This window comes from Paroedura picta, chromosome 1 (genome assembly GCF_049243985.1).
Source record: "Paroedura picta isolate Pp20150507F chromosome 1, Ppicta_v3.0, whole genome shotgun sequence".
Taxonomy (NCBI): domain Eukaryota; kingdom Metazoa; phylum Chordata; class Lepidosauria; order Squamata; family Gekkonidae; genus Paroedura; species Paroedura picta.
Genome location: NC_135369.1, coordinates 68113553 through 68134384, shown reverse-complemented (window position 1 = coordinate 68134384; position 20832 = coordinate 68113553). Strand labels below are relative to the sequence as shown.

The 20832-nt window shown below is 42.0% G+C and overlaps 1 protein-coding gene across 3 annotated transcripts in view; it reads right to left on the bottom strand.

Annotated features, from left to right (window-relative positions):
* LRFN2 (leucine rich repeat and fibronectin type III domain containing 2) overlaps positions 1-20832 on the bottom strand; it is a 371749-nt gene that overhangs the window by 182115 nt on the left and 168802 nt on the right. For 2 of the 3 annotated variants that reach the window (XM_077341800.1, XM_077341807.1), the window contains exon 2: positions 15737-15850. The exons of the other annotated variant lie outside the window; for it this stretch is intronic. The gene's annotated coding sequence lies outside the window, so the exon portion shown is untranslated. The remainder of the gene's footprint in view (positions 1-15736; positions 15851-20832) is intronic. 3 annotated transcript variants of the gene reach the window in all.

Here is a 20832-nt window from a genome sequence, read left to right as displayed (position 1 = left end):
AGAGTCAAATATTACCAACGCTCAGATGTTTAGATGAGTGATACTGATGAAAGTCACAAATAACAGACTTATAAATGTACAGTGTTCATAAAGATTTTTTTTCTTCAGTTACCCTGAAATTCTTAGTACAAATGTTGATCCTTCGCTTTTGCACCTGTGCAGCCAGTATTAATCAGAACAAGCATCCAAGACTATTAGCCATCGTTGGCACATGGCCAGGATTTGATTGCTTTAACCCTGTACTCAGCCTCAGTGAGAAGCTGCCCTTGTTCTCTGAGAGCTGGAATTCAGAATTTCTAAAAGCACCGTGGCTTACTGAATGATGGATTACAGTCTAAAGGGGACAGTTTTATGAGACTTAGGTTCATATTCAGAAGCGTATATTATCCCAAAGTCTCAGTAGGATTAACTAAATTTAAAATAAACAATGAAATATGCATTGTTCTGCTAATAAAGTAGGAGAAATGAAATTTTAAAAAAGCAAAAGATTTATGCTTTATCCTGTGCAGAGAACTGAAGGGCATCGTTGACATTTAATGGCCTATATAATGTTAGAAGATGAGCAAGTGAATGTGTATAGTTAATGCTATTAGGTCCAGTGATTGTATTATCTGGTTGTATATAGCAGCAAAGTTGGCATCTGGGTTTATTGCAAGCTCTGGTACCAGTGTCCATGGTTAAATTAGATGTAGTGGAACTCCCAGGGCTCAACAGAGATACCGGGTTCTTATCACACACTTACTCAGACTCAGAAAATCTTTATTGGCACACAAATCTGACTATGACAGGGTATGTGGAACACATAACTTCTCTGGAGCTCCTTGGTCCTGACCCCCTCCCTCTCTGTCAAAGACACACGCACCCACACGCACACACACAGAGACACAGACTCTTCCCCTTTACTGCCCCATGGCCTCTCCCCCCTTACCTCACACTTCCCCGGCCTCTTCCCTGGTCCCTTCCCCTCCCTCCCTCTCAGATACACATACATGCACACCCAGACACAGATTCCTTCCCACTCCCACTCCCTCTTCCCTTCCCTTCCTTGAGCCAGTTGACAGGTAGGACAGCATATAAATAAGTAATACCATGCCAGCATTGGAGGTGGATCATGACTTGAGGCCTTAGTATGTGAAGTTGTATTTCTGTCCCAGCATGCCATCTAGTGTTCCCTATATCTGCCCCACTGCGCTGGCATGGCATTGGAGAGGTGGTACTCCAGCACAGGGGCTTTGTTTCAGTCTTCCCCTTTTTTCCAGAATGGCTTTAGGACTGTATCCAAAAGCCTATGTTTTCATCAATATGCTTTTGCTAGGACATTTTCATTGACATGCCTCGTCACCATTATCAGCCTTCTCTCAAGTATTACAGCAACCTATTCATTCTAAACCATGCAGCTATTTTTAGCCAGGATTTAACTAAGAACAGTGGGCTTGATTGAAGTGCCAACATCACAGAAGCAGCAGGTGACATGTGAAAAACTGTATTCCTACTTTTAAACATAGTTGCATACTTTTATACTGCTGTTGGTCATCACGTACACTTCCAGTTACAGCTAGATGTGGCAACTGTGAATTATATTTTAATTCCTTAAGGGGTTTTGTTAATTTGCATCTGCTAGAAAAGGTTTTGCACACCAGTTATGGTATATACAGCCATCCACAGATGAACAGGAATAACTATTAACTGTTACCAACCTGTGCTGAATTCTTCCTCTGAAACAGTTTCATTACAGCGTTAAGATAGCCATTGACAAATTTAAAGATGATCAACTAGGATGCCCTTCCCCATCCGGAGAATTAAAGTCAGTTGGTCTGAAAGGTGCCGTGGGACTCAAACTTAGTTCTATTGCTTCAGACCAACAGGGTTATCCACATGAATCCTGAAGGCTTTGTACGAATTATAAAAAGCTAATGTGTGTAAAATGCTAAGCATTATCATTAAGAGCTAAGATTTCTTCCCATATTCTGCAGGTCAGGGATCTTTTTACCCTCCCTTTGCTCCTGCCACAAAGCAAGCCACATGCACTACATTGCCCAGCATGCATCCATTAATTGCAGGCAAACCTATGCTGTTTATACAGTCTGGAAGCTTGGAAGCTTGGAAGGCATGCAGCTTGAAAAGGTCCCCCCCCCCTCGGTTTCCTGCACCCCACCGTTGTTCTTGTGGCTCTTACAAAGTAGATGGGACTGTCTGTGCCATAGTAGCTGCTGCTGCTTTAACAATCAGAGTTCCCCAACCCATAAGAAGTTTGAGCATCATCGTCAGTGAGGGATGGAACAAGGACTGGATTGCACCTCCCCTCCCCTGTTTTGGAGCTGACTGACATTTTTAAGCTACCGTTCCCAACCAGGTGGGGAAACTCTTTGGCCCCTGTGCTGAAGCAGCCAAGGGTAGGAATGTTATGTGTGTTTCTTTTGTCCTCCACTTGCATGGATCCCCTTAGCATGTTTTGCAGCCAGGATGAGTAACAGCTCCGGGTTGGGATATCCCCGGAGACTTTGGGGGTGGAGATAAGAGTGGGCAGGATTTGGAGTGGGGTGGGCCTTGCTGCTCTGCTGCTGGTTCCACCTCCTCCTGTCTTCTGAGGCCAGCTGCAATCTACTGGTGTGCTCCCTAAGACGGGACAATGGATGTCATGTCTGTTATCATTTCCATTACAGGTAGCGCAGCAGTAGATGTGTTCCACATCAAAAACCTTTCTCTCTTTTCCCCTGAATCTCTCTCCCTCTTTTCCACTCTTTTCTAATTAATTTATCTCTCCCTTCACCTAATTTTCCTGTGTCTTCCCATTTATTTCTGAGGCTTGATTTTATTGCCTTCTCAAGCCTATTTTGCTTGGCAATTAAATGCACTTCATAATAATATAGTAACAAGATTTGCTAATATTATGGACAAAAGGGGGGGTGAGAGATAATATTTTCCCATGTTTTAACAAAGCACTAAAAGGATGTTTACCCTCTCCTCCACCCTTTACATGCACGGTAATGAAGCAATGTTTTTGTTTTCAGTGGCTATACATGTAGAACAGAAGATAGAACTCCCAGATCAGGCTCAGAGTTGTTATCATTATTATAGTTTTATTGGAAAATCTAACAGGTCTTTTTAAAGACTACTTTGCTAGATGACATCTGTTGTAACATCTTCAGTGTCTTTTGAAATTAGCAGTCTTTTTTGCCACTGGGGACCCAATGCGGCATAATTGTTCTATCCTCCCTTTTATCTTCACAACAACCCTATGAGGTAGGTCTCACTGAAAGTTTGTCACCCAGCAGATTTCCATGGCAGATTGTTGATCTGTTAGCAACTCATGACAGGATGCTTAAAAGCTGCCATTACCTATTTCCTATTATGAAGATAACCTGGTTCAGGTTGTTCCAATTCCCTTCATTCTTGATACTATGGCTCCCATCATCATTTGCGGGTTAGTGGCCAGTTTTCAAAATATGGCATTCTTTTCTGAAAAGTTACCTCTGCCACAAACAGAGAGCTTTAGCTTTGATTGCAAAAAAAAGAGGAAGGTTGTCTGGGTCAGGATATTCCCATGCCTTTTTGTTTTGGCCCTGGAACTCCATCATCCTGAAACTGTGGCCAGTTTTGCATCTCCTAGTTTTATTCTCTGATGCCTTAACCCTGAAATAGAATTATAGACTCATAGAAACATAGAGTTGGAAGGGACCTCCAGGATTATCTAGTCCAATCCCCTGCACAATGCAGGAACTCACAACTATCTGCCTTCCCACAGTGACCCCAATTTCATGCTCACATGATCCCCCCCCCAATGATCCCCCTATCAGCCTCACCCACCTCACAGGGTGTCTGTTGTGGGGAGAGGAAAGGGAAGGCGACTGTAAGCCACTTTGAGCCTCCTTCGGGTAGGGAAAAGCGGCTTAATAAGAACCAACTCTTCTTCTTCTTCTTCTTCTTCTTCTTCTTCTTCTTCTTCTTCTTCTTCTTCTTCTTCTTCTTCTTCTTCTTCTTCTTCTTCTTCTTCTTCTTCTTCTTAATCATGAGCCCTTACAGAGCCACTACATATTTTGCCAACTTACGGAAGTAATTGCTGCTAAGACACCAGTGTAGAGAGCAAGTGTATCATCTCTCCTGCCTTGCACTCATTCAGAGAGGAGCAGCAGCATGGTGGAGTATAGGCAGGATTATTCCATGGCTTGTTCCTCAATATAGTATGCCTCCTAGTGATCACCTTATGTTGTCAGCCCTTGTTTTACTTGCAATGACACCTGAAGTAGAGCTATACCTTTCTAAGACATATGGACCGGTATAATGTTGCTTAGGATTATACTGTTGGTTGGTGGCCCAAATTCTGATACTGACTAGGTCACAGATTGGCTCCTCCGCTTGCTGTCACATGACTGTGATGCCCTATTTCCCTGTTACCACACAACTTCCAGTGACATGCTTGCTCAGTGGACCTCAGGTCTGGAAAGTTTGGAGACTACAGCTGTACATGGTTCCTTGCCTAGATTTTTTTTTTATGTAAAACTTCTCTCCAATGTGTAAAAAAAATCTCCTAGGAAAGTACACCTGCAGATGTTGTGGTGAACTATGTCTGCCATGAGAACAGCTCTATCCTAAGAGATATCCAACACTGTCTGTACTGATAAAGGTCAAATCACACAGACACCCCAGTGATATGTGCATGGAGGAGAACTGACAAAACAATAAATACATGAGATCATTTAGCTTGTGCTATCTGAACAACCCGAGGAGTCATTCTGCAGCTTCTTTCCAAGTAATCTGTTACATTTTAAGCATCAAGCAGAAGTTCAGGAACTTGTCTACATGTCTTCTCTCACTATAAGAGCAGACTGTACAGATGACAGATGCCCTGCATGGTTATAGTCACACTGCAGTAAACAACTATTTTTCATCTCCTACATTCCCTTTCTCTATTTATACCACTCAGTCCACTCTACAAGCTGTTTCTGGAGACACAGAGGCATTCTTATACTTTCCAAAATGGCTTGAGAGCAGTCAGATGGAGGTCTAGACAGAGACCCTGCCACAATCTTGCTCTCTGCCCATATGCATTCATTATATGCACACTGCTCATCCGTGGAGTTTTTCCAGGGAGAGCAGAGGAGAGAGAAAACAACAGAAAGGGTAGAAAGCCACAAGTGGACTTGACAGTGTGATATTTTGGCAGACAGGCTGGCCTGCCAGCCCACCTCCACCTCCACCTCCACCTCCAAAGAAGTTCATGGGCAAAAGCAGTTGCTGAGCAGGATCTTTTAGACAAGATCCTTGAATGTGATTATTTTGAGCTACTGCAGTCCCCCATCAAAAACAAAAATTTGCCTGTTACTGTTGTATTGTTTGGCTTTTTGTCAACCAGAATTCTGGGAATATGAAAGCATCATGTGCATCATAATTAATGCTATCCCATCTTTTTCTCTCCTCCTATTTCTTTCTATTGTCATGATGGGCAGCACTACAAAAATAAGGTTTCAAGTGCTAAAGTAAAAATAACAAGTGAGTGAAAGGGTAAGAATCATCACTAAGCAGAGAGAGACAGAGCGACAGGCTGCTCTGAGTGCTCTGATTGGCCAGCAACAGCTGTGAGGGATTTGATAGTCAAGCTTTGCACTGGAGAGATTAATTCAAGTTGGATTTTGGTTCAAAGAGCAGTCTGACCATCCACTCTGAGGAGAAACTTTAGTTAGAGAACAGAACTGTTACTGACGACTAATCCACATAATGTCAGGACAACTGGGGCAGATATTTGACAGTGGGAATTTGGGCAGTAAGGTAATACTTCCAATTCAGTCCAAATTGAAAGGAGAATTATTCTAAGGGGAGAAGTTAAAAAGGTAACTCAGATGTAAGGATTTCATCAGACTTGTGTATGAGAAAGTTCTTCAGACTCCACAGTCAGTGGGTTACTAGTACTTCTAGGAAGGAAAAAATGGTGGTACTAGCCAAGTCTGTCCACATTTTAGGCGCTAGGGGAGTTCAATAAAACTAAAATAAATAAATAAATAAAAAGGAAACAAGATACATTCTTGGACAACACATTAATGGACCCACTCAAAGTTAAAATCTGAAAGAAAAGTATATGAACTATTTTAAAGTCTTTAGCTAAGAACTTCTAACTAAATAATATCTGATTTATACAAAAAGGCTTGAGTCCCTCATTCCAGCTACTCTATTCTCCTTCTAAAATAAAGTATTCTGTTTGTTGCAAAGGTTAAAGAAAAGTGGGCTCTTACAACTAACCAAAAAGTTCCAGGGCTGAGTACAGCCAACAAAATCTGACAGTCACAAGGCGGAATAGTGAGCTTCATTTTATAACTAAGAATTTCTGCTACAAGGCTAGCTCAATCTGTGAGAGTACAGCATTTTGTTTTGGAGGAAAGAGATTACCTCAGCCAGGGGAAGTGTGTACGGGTCTGTCATAACAACACAGCATTCCAGTAAAGTAGAATATTATGCCCATTTTACTTCAGTTTCAGCAGGGGGGGGGGGGATCTGTTTCCATCTCCTAAAATGGATTGTATTTTTCATGAATGTATCCATAGCTTGCAGGCTATAATGAAATTTCTTGTTCCTAATCATTCTCCCTGTTAGGAATAATCCACAAGCCCCTAAAGCTGCCCTACTGGGGAGAGGTGTCTTCTATTGTCACCAGATGACAAAACAGAAGGTGTCTGCTTGGCAACAAAAGATCCTTTCAGCATTATGGAACAGAAGGTATCTCCTTTTGTAAAAAAAATGGGTTACAAGAATGTGCAATTTTATCATAGACTGTATACAAGCACTAGATTCAATTCAGTATGATAAGCCTACAATGTTTTCCATTGTTCTATAGCATGATGTCAAATGGCAGCAACTTAGCATTGTTGATCTTCACATAGCCGAGCTTTGCTACAGGTATGGAAACAGAGCTGCCTCCAGTTGTTTGACAAGAAAATCTGAAGCAGTTGGTGGAAGCCATATACCCAGGGCTCCTAGATGTATAAATATCACTAGCTTCAGGAAGTGGCTATTGATGTCCATTCTGGCTACACCAAGATGATGAAGTCAAGACGGACATGTCAAAATAATGTGAAAAGACTGTTTCCTTTGTGGAAATAGTGGTCCCTATGCAAAGAAATTGTTTCCTTTGTGGCTTTTCTGAAGGCTTGTTCACATAGTCACAATTTAGAGTTTATCATCTTGAGATGGTCACCTTAAGAGGGTGACTCATCACCACAAATAAAAAACTCAGCAGCATGTGCAGAATCTTATCACTTTATGGCCAGCCATTTATTGCATCCTCCATTATCACCATCATGGTTTTGTAGTAATGCACACCTATTGATCAGTCCCTAAGAACATTTAGGGAAAGAACAATATAAACACCCCTACTAATTATGTGTCACTCTTTTCACTCCAAGCAAATACCTTCATATTTGTCACTGTTCCTGTAAACAAGGATGTCACCACCATTCTGGCTGCCACTGACTTAGTGGCTCTGATTATTTCTTCAAACGAATGTCCAATAGCTGGTTGTTCTAAAGCCATTTAAAAAATCTCTCCTCCGATCCAAGAAAAGACAAAGTATGAAACAATACAAAGTCTACAGCTGTAAAACAGTCAATAATAATGAGCACCCCTTATAGGTGGGCACAAAAAGACTTTATGGGTGAGAGAGAGAGAGAGAGAGAGAGAGAGAGAGACATGACTGGCCACAGCTCCCCATTGAGTATACACTCAGGCCTGATTTAAATGTAACATTGGTGAGACGGAAAGTTTGCATAGGCTCCCAATGTAATTTGAAATTGTGCTGCCACTCATTCAATGTATTGGTGCATGTTCAGTTAGCAATCTAACACAATATCTATCAGGGCCAATGCAATCATAAGGCAAACTGAGGCACAGTTTTTTGAAGGGTAACAACTGTCATCCAATCCCATCTGCCAGTCATGCCCACCTCTGCATGGAATGGTGCTGGAATGGTTGAACTTCTGTAATGGTTTGCTTTTCTACCCCAGCTTTCTTTAAAAGAAGCAATGCAAGCCACACATGTCCTTTAGGGCTCCTTGAAGTCTTACAAGTGTTCTTACTCTCAGGAGAGTAGGGTTGCCAGGGTAACAGGAGGCTGAATCTTAGGAGTGTTTATTTGGAGAGAAAAATCAGTACTATCTGGATTTTTTTTAGGGGTGGGGGGATAACATAATCCTGAAGTTTTTGGTGTCCCTATGCTGCTTTAGGTTTATTTGCATGTTTACAGGTCCATTGTTTCTTACTGGGGGACATGGGATCTTTCCAGGGTTTGTAGAGTGGGTGTTTATAGAGAAAATAGCAGTAATATTGCTGAGTACTAAGACCTCCCTCCCCCCTAATGAGTTATCCCTTCTAAGCATTATGGGATTGAACAAAGGGATGTTATATAACTGATCCTCAAAAAATGTTCTCAGGCCTCCTTTTTTCACTACTTTATCTGAGGGGGGGGATGCTTCTTCCAAGACAATGTCAAATAGCAACAGAAAACATTCCCCACTATCCACTATCCCCCAAGATCACTACCCCACAGAACAGAGCAACCTCCTAAAAGTACCAAACCTGATCAGAACATTCCTTGACCAACCCACAGAGCCCTGAAGAAGTCTGTTAGAACAGGTCTTCTTGGCCCTGAGTTCTTCTGTGCTGTGAATTAAGAATATGCCTGCTTATTCCTGCTGCATTGTGCTATGCTCAGATGATACGGGAGCCTCTTCAGGACTATTTTGCTGGTCCTTATTTTGTGGTTGTATTACTAGTTAATAGGGTTGCCACTTACCCAGTAATGACAAGGTACTTGCCTGTGATGCTCTCTGTCCTATGTGCTTGCTCAGTGGAGCAGCAGAAAGAAAACTGGGAGAAACAGAATATGAAAATCACTTTCTGTTTCAGAACAGGAAGTGACATGATGATAATCTAGGAATTTCAAAAACTATGGTAAACAGGAAGATCTATGGTACAGCCTCATTTGGAATACTGTATAAAGTTCTGGTCACCGTATCTCACAAAGGGTAAACTTCAAATGGCTTTTGCCCATTTATGCTTTCAAGCTATGCCATCAGCCCTACTCTCAGGCCGTTTTTCTGATGTACCTTTTGCCCTCTGCCTATGTATCTGTGGAGAACTTGCTGTTGAAGACCTCTATCATTATGTTTTGGATTGTCCACTATACTTGGAGCCGATAACAAAATATATTGAGAGATTTTTGAATGGCCAGAACTTCCCTGCAAATTTAGACAAAATGGCCTTTTTATTATCAGATACCAACTCCCTAATCAGTTATAATGTCTCATTATTTGCACTAGCAGCAAGGAAAATTTGAACCAAATTTACACCACAAGAGAGCTAGAGACCCAAATTCTTATCGTCTTTTATTATCTATGGACCACTGCATATATTGTTTTAATTGTTTTACTGATCTTTGATATTAACTGCTATGATTGCTAACATTGTAATGATCTATTGCTGGAAACAATAAAGTCTTATACATACATACACAAAGGGCATTGCAGAGCTGGAAATAATACAGAAGAAGGCAACCAAGATGATTAGGGAGTTGGAGCACCTTCCCTATGATAAAAAGCTGAAGAGTATGGGACTTTTCTGTGTAGAAAAGAGATGCTTAATGGGTGGCATGATAGAGGTGTATAAAATTATACATGGTGTGGAGAGAGCTGACAAAGAACATTTTCTACCTCTCCCAAAATACTAGAACTCAGGGGCCTTCAATGAAGCTGATGGGCAATAAGTTCAGGAGAGACAAATGGAAACACCACTTTACACAGAGAACGATTAAAATGTGGAATTCACTGCCAGGAGATGTAGCAATGACTACAGAAATAAGCAGCTTTAAATGGGGATTAGATAGATTAATGAAGGATAAGTCTATCAATGTATACTAACCATGTGACTGAGGGGAACCTCCACATTCAAAGGCACTGATCCTTTGAAACCCAGAGCCTGGAGAAAATAACAGGGGAAGACTTGGGGCTTTGTGCCCTGTTGTTGACCATCTGGAGGAACTTGTTGGCCACTCTGTGAAGCTGGACTAGATGGACTATTGGTCTGATCCATCAGGGCTGTTCTTATGAAGCCCCCCCCCCCCATACTTCTGGGCTAGCATCCCTAGTGGTTAATACATTTTACTGGAGTTAGCATGGTGTTTTTTGTTTTATTTGTTTTTGCATTTTTGTTTTGAAAGTTTGGAATTGTGGGGATATTTTTAAAATTCTGATTCTGTACTCATTGTTTTATTTCCCTCAATGGCTTCTATGTTGAGGAAAGAAATATCATATCTGAGGGAGTGGGTATTTTGGATTTTGTTTGCTTTGCACTTACCTGGCTTTTTTCCCCTTGCCTTGGTTGCAGTCTGCAAATTCTAACCTACTAGTAGTGTCAGTCCCAAAAGAAGTGTGATTGGGTTTGACCAGAGCCATGGGCTTGTCAGCCCTGGCTCCAGCCTGTTGGAATGAGTTGCCAGCTGAGATTCAGGCCCTATCAGAGCTAACAAAGTTCCTGCAAGACTCTTCCATCAGGCATATGGTTGAGGTCAATACAAGGACAATATGACCTCAGAACCCCCCCCCCCCGCATCTCCACATCCATCTGAAATCTGGATAGAAACCCTATGCCAGGATTATTCTGACCCATGTGAGCACTCAAGAGGGTTTTTAGCTAAAACAAAATAAATTACTGTTTGTAAATATTTTATATTTACTTTGCATATATGTTTTTAATGATGTGAGCTGCCCTGAGCCTGTGTCAGGGAGGGGCGGCCAAGAAATCTAATAACAATAATCGTTTTTTGTTTTGGATTTTTTTGGTAAATATTTGGTGGTTTTAGAGGTTGCTTAGTTCTGTGGGAGGGAGGGGGGTTTACAGGAAGGAAATAGTGCCCATGGCTGCAGGATAAGACAGTTGTACTGCACTAAAGTGTTAAGAGGGATTACAGCAAAGCTGCCTGTCGAACAGTGATGAATGGATCAATGAACAGTTGAAACAATAATCGAAAAATAGGTCCCTTGTCTATAACTAACAAACAGGATATAAGCCAATCTAGTGGATGTTCAAGCATCCATACTTAAATTAGGGTCTGAAGTGTTTGTATGTGTGAATAGAATCACCTCTTTGATCTTGTCCTTTGTGTAGATAGCAATACTTGCACTTAAAACATGATTTATACCCAAAATATCAAAGGGGGGGGGGCTTTTATTAGTGGTGAGATGAGAGCATAGGATTGCCAGGCACTGCTGTGGGCAGGGAATCCCCTGCTCCCGATCAGCTGACTGGTGGTGGGGACCTACCAAAAGGGGGAAGCCTACCTCGTCATCTCAGCAATGAATGTCAGCAGTGTGGCAACATCATTACCAGGCCATGCTTGAAGCAACATCAGCATGTTGTTAGCAAAATGGCTTCACCCATACAGTCTTTGTCCAAATACCCCAGAGTCACTGGCCATCTCTCTGAGATGCCAGTCTAGGACTCCTGGATCCTTGAAAGCCTCCCAATCCCTGCTGATTGCTGGGGGTAGCTAGCAACCCTGGTAAACAGGAAGAAAAGTTTGTGTTACACATTTGTACAAGGCTCTGGAAAAACAATATTCTGGAACCCTCATTGCTTGTGGGAGACCTGGTTGGGCATCATAGGAAACAAGGGCTCTTGAGGCCTGTGACTGGGGCCAGGAACAACATCTCCCGGCCTGAAAACCCATCCACAGACAACCTGTCCAAGCTCTGCTGGACCCTCATAGGGAAAAAGAGAAAGAAAGTGGGTTTCATATGTAAAAAGTTTTGTTAATAATTGTTTTTAATTTTGTTGTTATCCTAAACTAGACAGAATAAGGCAATCTGTACACCGCCCGTGGCGCCGCGGGCGCCACGGACTAAATAAAACAGTAAGGGGTTCTGGGGCGGGATGTGTCCGGGATGAGGAAGGGTCCGGATTGGACCCTTCCTCATGACAGACAACCGGAGGGACCAAACGGCAGGCGCGAAGCGCCTGCCGATTGGTCCCTCCGATTCCCAGCCCCAGCAACTGCGAGCCGCGCTCAGCGCGGCTCGCAGTTGCTCCCGGCCTGACGTGGTGAGAGGCGCGAAGCGTCTCTCACCGCGTCAGGCCGGCCCCAAGGAAGCCCCCGCCGCAAACACAACACAAGACTCCAGCCGCCGAGAAGCTGCAGAAAAAAAAAAAACACCCCCGGAGGAGCCTTTCGCCGCTAGCGCGACGAGAGGCAGCAGAAAAAAAAACCCCTGTAGGAGCTCCAAGCCGCCGCGCCGACGAGAGGCAGCAGAAAAAAATTAACCCTGTAGGAGCCTTTCGCAGCTCCAAGCAGCAGAAAAAAAAAACCCTGTAGGAGCTCCAAGCCGGCACGCCCACGAGAGGCAACAGGAAAAAAAAACCCTGTAGGAGCCTTTCGCAGCTCCACGCAGCAGAAAAAAAAACCCTGCAGGAGCCTTTCACAGCTCCAAGCAGCAGAAAAAAAAACCCTGTAGGAGCCTTTCGCAGATCCAAGCAGCAGAAAAAAAAACCCTGTAGGAGCCTTTCCCAGCTCCAAGCAGCAGAAAACAAAATCCTGAAGGAGCCTTTCCCAGCTCCAAGCAGCAGGAAAAAAAACCCCTGTAGGAGCTCCAAGCCGGCACGCCCACGAGAGCTAGCAGAAAAAAAAAACCCTGCAGGAGCCTTTCACAGCTCCAAGCAGCAGAAAAAAAAACCCTGTAGGAGCCTTTCGCAGATCCAAGCAGCAGAAAACAAAACCCTGTAGGAGCCTTTCCCAGCTCCAAGCAGCAGAAAAAAAAAAAACCCTGTAGGAGCCTTTCACAGCTCCACGCAGCAGGAAAAAAAAGCACCTCCTGGTGTCCCCTGGGTCCTAGCGCCCATTGCATTCCTGGTTGCAATGGGCTTTCTTGCTAGTATAGAAATAAAATATTTATTTATTTATTTACTTACTTACTAACTAGAAGGATCCCAGGACTGATTATCCAAGGCTCTTTGTTCTTAAAAATCCTTAACTTTGGTCAGCTATTCCCCCACACACACACACATACAGTTTTACTTTAAAAAATTGAGATAATGGTGGGAAATACAAGTCCACCAAATAACAAACAAGTTGAGAGTCCTTAATGGGTATTTGGATCAGACTCTAGCAGAGCTGATTATGCCTGAAGCTTATTATCTATTTGGCTTGTAAGTTTCATGAGCAATTGCTGAAGTGTATCTTCTTTAATAATTACCAAATGAGAAGGGCTCTATTCACATTACAATCACTTGCTGCAGATGGTCAGGATTAGTGTGTCACCACTGATATCTATGTCTTCTTTCCAAACCCAAATCAAAGCACTTTAAAAAAAATAGATTTTGAGACTCAGCTGTTGCTGTGGCAACTTATGCTATTTTTGTGTGATGGAGAAATTAATCCCCCACCCCCCACACACAATAGTCTCTTTTTTGATCAGGCAGCATTTCAGTAATCTTTGTAAAACATCATTGTAAAATCAGTTGCTTGAGGAACACTTCTATTTATCCATGCTACTCATGCTACTCATAGCTCTTTCAAACAGAATCCAGATTATTTGGATCTGTTTCTGAGGAATGAATAATACAGGCCACAGGGCACCGGAAAAACTCTTTATATGTTCTGTGTCTTAGAGTTACATATCTAAATGTTCTTAATGACATGTTCTAACTCATTTTCATGCAATATTAATATACCAGCAATCACTTGTTTGAGCAGAACTGTTCCTGGTTTGCTGATGGTATAGTCTACAGAACAGTGAGGTGTATTTAAATGTGATCCAGTAATGCATGCTTACATGGTAAATGATTTAGCTATAGTACACATCATGTAAAAATCAGGCCTACATTAAACCAGATGAGGTAGTACAGTGAGGTAGAAAATTCTTGGTTTGAACCATTTCAGAATCTTAATGATGGATTGCATTTTTGAATGTAGTGAATCAGGGAGAAATATATTTAGGATATATATTTCACATGCTAGATCACATGTGTGTGTGTGTGTGTGTGGGGGGGGGGGGTTACAGGAAGGAAATAGTGCCCATGGCACAAAAACAGCACATATAGTGCTTGGATCCAATGGAGAATGTCCACATGCTTGGGGAGGGGATTTTTTCTGATTCCTCTGGCCTGCTGTAGATCTCAACTTGTTCATCTTGGTGGGGTTTTTGGGTTGTCTCCTATCCTCCCAGAGCAGCCATCAGGGAAGCAGAAGTTAGGAGGTTGGTTTAATGGACAGAAATCCCTTCCATTTGCAGAAACTTGCTGGATCCAAACCATTCTATGTACAACATTTTAGATGGTTCATGATTACCTTTCACAGCATGTATGATCCAAGGAAGCCAGTATATTTACAATAGGCATTGGCGGCAGCAACCTGTCTGACCATTACATTCCCATTATATGACGGCTGCAGTTTGGACTGCAGTTTGCTTTGTATTGAGAAAAAATAGTCAATGCAATCATGTGAGGCCTTTGACTCAACAATGTGAATGGGTTCCATGGACTTACCAGTGCTGCCTTTTGGTGGGTGGAGGGTGGGAGAGAGAAGCAGCAATGCAAGTGGCCACAGGGGGCGCACTGCAGTCGGCAGCATGCATGGTGAGGGAGGCGGGGATTGGAGCATCCTTATCAGATGCTGTTGGGCTCCTTTCCCGCCTCTTTGCCGGGACGCGGGCAAACGATGCACCCACCCTCCTGGTTTCATTACGTTTTTGTTGCCTGTTGTATTTTATTATGGCATATTTTGCACAAGAGCATATTTATTTATTTATTTATTTATTTATCATACTTCTATACCGCCCTCCCCGGAGGCTCAGGGCGGTTTACATTATAACAGAGAACAATACATAAAACAAGCATGAGCCTGTTTTTAGGGGAGCTGGTGTGTGATTGGCCTCCCTGCGGGGAATGGGGCCTCCTTAAGGATTGGTGGTAACGAGCAGCAAGCAGACCTCGTTTCATGACCAGAGGGCTCAGGCCCTCCACATGGGTCATCTCCCATATTTTAAGGCAAATCCAAAATGAAATCTGTAGCCCAGCGCGGTAATTGATGGATATGTTTGGGTTTGCACATGGGGTGCAGTCAGCAGACTGCCTAGCTCAGGCTCATTCCCTTGTTGCACCAACCCTCTGTGTGTGGGTGTTTAATAAATGCTGTGGCTATTTAAATGCCAACAATTTGGTTGCCTCTTCTTTCTCCAAGCTGGCCTCCTGCCTGCCAATGTAAATTGGATACTGATAGCGTTTTTGAAGTTCTCAACATCCATGATCACTACATTCCCTGCTGCAGTCACAGAATGTTAAATTTTGGCTCGAAGTCTCTTTCACTTTTCATGTTTATTAGTGGCAGACTAATTACAGATGTGGGAACACATTCTGATTCACAAAAGATTCTGGTATGTTTGGCTCTTGGACTGAGGACCATCAGAGGCTGGTATACATCATAAATGATTGTGGAATGCACATAGGATTATGGATCTGTAAATCCAGAAGGCAGTTGATGATTAATTGGTCTTAAGATATTGAAACATGATCCTTGGTATTTAACACCTCTATGAAATTATGCATTGCCCTATGAATTTCATTTTTTTAAATCTTCCCCTATGTAATAACTGGCATAAGAGAAAGTAAAATGGCCTACAATATTTCTCCACAATGTGTTAGTTATTTAATTACAGTAAGGTTTTTTTGGGGGGGAATAGTTAAAAAATTGAAGCATGCCTACCTAGAATCCAAAATAGTGTCATCTATTGTATTGTCCAGAGTTGTCAACCTCCAGGTGGTGGCTAGAAATCTCCTCCTATTGCAACTAATCTCCAGCCAACAGAGATCAGTTCACCTGTGGAAAACGGATGTGGAAGGTGAATTCTATGGCATCTTCCTTCATCTCCAAAATCTCCAGGTATTTCCCAAATGGAAGGTGGCAACTCTGAGCTGCATGTAGAGGCCAGGCCAGAGTAACAGTGCAATCCTATGGAAAGTTGATTTCAATAGACTTTGGATATAATTAATCTGGACAGGAATTTACTTTTACTTAAGTGACAAATTGATATTATGTCCCTGTCCTGTACAGGTTCTTCCTCAGGGTTACATTACAGATAAAGGTAACTATTGGCTTATATTTGCCATTACTCTCATTAGAACTTAACAAGTTCAGGGGGGGGTAATATGATTTCAAAAACCAATAGATTTCACCCAAAAATTAATTGCTACTAAACTGCCTCCTAACGGAAAATACTTTCCTCAAAGGAGAAACATTTTCCTCAACAAAGAAAGCCATTTCTCTGATTAAAGAAGAAGAAGTGGGGGTGAGGGTAAGAGGGTGGACACTAGATAAAACCCAGATCAATTCTACACGGAGGTGTTAAACTCATGCTGCTTGCAAATCTGCAGTTGTAAGCAGTGTGTTTGCAAGCTTCCTGATGGGAGACACCTCCCTCATTTACTCTCCACCTCGTCACAGCTTTTTGCCTCCCAACAAGGTGGCAAGGGAAAACAATGCAAACTTCCTTCCACCCCCTCCCCAGCTTGTCAGTCATCGCAAACCACCAATCCCAGAACAGCAGTTTTTTCAGGGACTCAAACGCCCCCACCCCACCCCGAACCTGAATGGAAATGGAGAGTGGAAAGTGGAGGGTTGGTGCGAGGGTGGGCAAAATGCTGCAGTTACTGTTGCACATTTCTCCCTCTACACAGGCTTGCCCCTGGTTGTTTCCTGATGTGAAGCACTATAAGAAGTGGCAAATCCAGTTTTGGCAATTTCCCTCATCTTGAAGCAAATCTAGCCAAAAACTTTCACTAGACCCTGCACAGCCTTGGGCTGCTAACAAAATTACTTGGAAGCAGCACTAAAACCTACCAGCAATGAGTGGCTGTCCAGAGGCAGATTCCTCATGCAGAATCAATCCCATTATTGGTAAAACTGTTGTTGTTGTTAGGTGCAAAGTTATGTCCGACCCATCGCGACCCTATGGACAATGATCCTACAGGCCTTCCTGTCCTCTACCATTCCCCGGAGCACCGACTGCTTCAGTGACTAAAACTATATCATGCTAATTTTACCTTCTTAGCAAAAGCACAATCAACTTTTCCTACTTTTTTTACACAAATGAGTCAGTTATCCCTGTTTAATTTGTTGTTATTTATTCTTATGTCTTTTGAATAAATCATTGGCTTGATTTTAAAAGGTGTCACAATAAGCCTGGAAGCTATCCCTTTCATAGTTCAATATGTTTATGAGGGTGAAAGGATGTTAAATGTAGCAGTTAAAATGCTAAGCTAAGTAATCAGTTCATTAGGAAATATATTTGGTGTCTCTAGCCTCAGTAGTTAAAAATTGACTCACATAAATCAGTAGATAGTTGAGGGAATGGAGCATCTAAAATCTTGTCAAATATAAACTGAAATCCTTGGGGATTTCAAGTCCACCATGTTTTTAAATGTAAATATGTCTAATATTTAATTAGCTTTTTGGCAATTGTAATGATATATACAAAGTTCATGAGCAATGCCATTTCCTTCTCAATAAGTATTCCCTATAAATCGTCCTGAATAGAAATATAAAAATCAAGCCACAAAGCACACAGCATTGCCAGTGGATGTATGCTTCCACCCCCCATCATAATTTAGTTAATTTACTTGCTTTTGCCCTATTGAACATGGAACTAATTTAGAACTGCAAAGGTCAATCCATAAATCCTTCAAGTGTTTCAAAAATGATCAGGCATCTCCAATACTTTTATTTTTAGTAACATATATTTAGGGTAGGAGGGAATAAGAGAAAAGCCAAATTCAATATAAAACTCAATGCCATGCCTGAACTATGAGTGTCAGGTAGGAAGGAGGGGTTCACAAGGAAGTGAGGAAGCAGGTGGTCATGTGAGCAAACCTCACAATTTAGGGAAGCAGAATGGATTGTCAAGATAAATGTTCTTTCAAGGTAGTAGTTACTAAATAGGGACCAAACTACATTAATTCATAGTGTCACTGTAAGTCAGACGTGACTTGAAAGCACTTAACACATGCATATACACATTAACAGCACTCTCAACATCTTTAATCGACTATGTACTATTCCAGACTGTAGCTGAGCTATCAAATGTTTGAATACACCTTCATTAGGATGCTAGGAGTATCTGTGATCATTATTTCCTGAACCAAAAGTCTGATTTCCACCATTGTAGGTAAGGGTTAAACTATGCCCAATAGCTAGTATATATCTGTTCTGAACAAGGAACACAATCAACATTAGACAAACATGTGCAGGTGGCTTTCTGTGCTAGAAAATGGGAAACACTGTACAATAATGCTAGAAACAGAATTTACGCACAAAATCATATTTGGCCTAATGTGGAAAATCCATAACTTAAACGATTCAAAAATATGGTCTCTTTTCAATGAACTAGCATTATCCACTTAAACAGTAGTGAAGATTTGGGACCTCTACATTTCCCCTGCATGATAAATTTAGCTTATAACATCTAGACTCATCTGAATGAGTTCTGAGGACCAAAAGGTATAAACAAATGAAGAAAAATAATGGTTGAGTAAATGAATTGTGGAAGGCTTTCACGGGTCGAGTGACCTGGTTGTTGCGGGGTTTCCAGGCTGTGTTGCTGTGTCCTGCCTCTGAAGATGGAACCATAAAAACCCAACTGAAAACAGTAAGGACCTTCAAAGGTCTGTATTAATGTTCAAATTATATAACTTTTATTGTACACAATTTAAAAACTATAAAAATTAAAAACATATATACAGCCCCTGGGGGTTGCAAAACAGTGTGCTGTGCACTATATGAACCGGTAGACCTGACGCGTTTTAGCCCATGTAGGGCCTTTTTCAGAGGTCTGATTATAACACACCAGTTCATTACACACATGAAATAAGCATAGCAGCCAATAAAAGCACCAAAGTGGGAGCTGTAAAGTACCAAAGTCAATCACAATACAATACAATACAGAACCTTTAATGGCATTCACAATATAAAACAATATACAATTGGTTCTGTAATAAAAGTCTAAAAAACTGTGAGGAAAGTTACAAAAGGCAAGGGAGCGGCAAATACAAAAAGATGAAGCCAGTGACGTTTACTTCGTTACCCTATGGGACATTACTATAGATAAAAACTTGGCTACCCGTTCAATGGTCTCCGAGCAATTATCGGTAAGCAGCAATTCAAGAGCCCTGCCGTCTGAGACATTAGGGAAGGGTAGAAGTGGGGAGATCAAGTCAGAACGTTTGTTGTTATACAACTCACATCGCAGAATGATATGGCAAACTGAGTCTGGTTCTGTATGGCAATACCTGCAAATTCTTTCATTGCGGGGAATTCTCCTATACCTGCCTTCAACCATTGCAGAAGGAAATACGTTTAGTCTGGCTAGCATAAATGCTCTGCGGTTTGAAGATATTATAAGGTTGGAAAAATAGTGTGCCATAGTATTTGGGGTATAGGATAGACCAAAAGCTCGTGGGGAGCATGGTACCCCTGCACCACCAAAGTCAATCAATGAATGAAGATGTCTATCAGCCACTAGCTCTCTTCCAAAGATTGCCAAAAATTTCAATGGCATGTTCTCTTATTAGTGCAAGTATTTCAGTGATTTTTTTAAACATTAGTGATTAATGATAACATCAGTGATTAATTTAAACTTTAATGTACATATTTAATCTTTGAAGGTCCTGTTTTCAGTTGGTTATTATGATTCCAGTTCTTTCCCCTTTCAGTTTCTACTTCTGCCAGCAACAGTTACTGGCAAAATGTCACGAACTAAAACTACCAGACCATGGCCACACAGCCTGGAAAACTTGCAATAACTGGTTGATAAAATAATTGGATCTGATTTTCTGTCTTACTACTGATACAATTGTTCACAGAAGCCTGACGAGAGAACCTAGAAAATTAGTTTGCATTACTTACTGCACACCATAAATATAGTGAAATGTTTACCTGGGCCCATTCTGCACACATTGGATAATGCACTTTCAAGGTGCTTTTGCAACTGGATTTTCCTGTGCAGAACAGGAAAATCTACTTCTAAAGTGCATTGAAAGTGCTTCATCTTATATGTATAGAACAGGCCCTGATGTAGACATGATATTCCGGCCACTCCGCATGATCACAGAATCACAGAATCATAGAGATGGAAGGGGCCATACAGTCCATCTAGTCCAACCCCCTGCTCAACGCAGGATCAGCCCAAAGCATCCTAAAGCATCCCAGAAAAGTGTGTATCCAACCTTTGCTTGAAGACTGCCAGTGAGGGGGAGCTCACCACCTCCTTAGGCAGCCTATTCCATTGCTGAACTACTCTGACTGTGAATTTTTTTTCCTGATATCTTGCCTATATTTGTAGTTTAAACCCATTACTGCACATCCTTTCCTCTGCAGCCAATGGAAACAGCATCCTGCCCTCCTCCAAGTAACAACCTTTCAAATACTTAAAGAGGGCTATCATGTCCCCTCTCAACCTCCTTTTCTCCAGGCTGAACATTCCCAAGTCCCTCAACCTATCTTCATAGGGCTTGGTCCCTTGGCCCCAGGTAATCTTCGTCGCTCTCCTCTGTACCCTTTCAATTTTATCCGCATCCTTCTTAAAGTGAGGCCTCCAGAATTACACACAGCACAGACCACAGGTGTGGTCTGTTGTTGCCCACATCCAGCGTCTGGCCAGCTAACAGCTTGCTACATCCTCCATTTCAAAGTGTGAGTTCAGGAACAGCATAAAGTGGATTCACCAACCTAAAAAGCACAATCCACTGGTGAACAACCAGCAGGCAAACAGCAGAAGGAACATATGGAAGCTCAAACGTACTACAGTG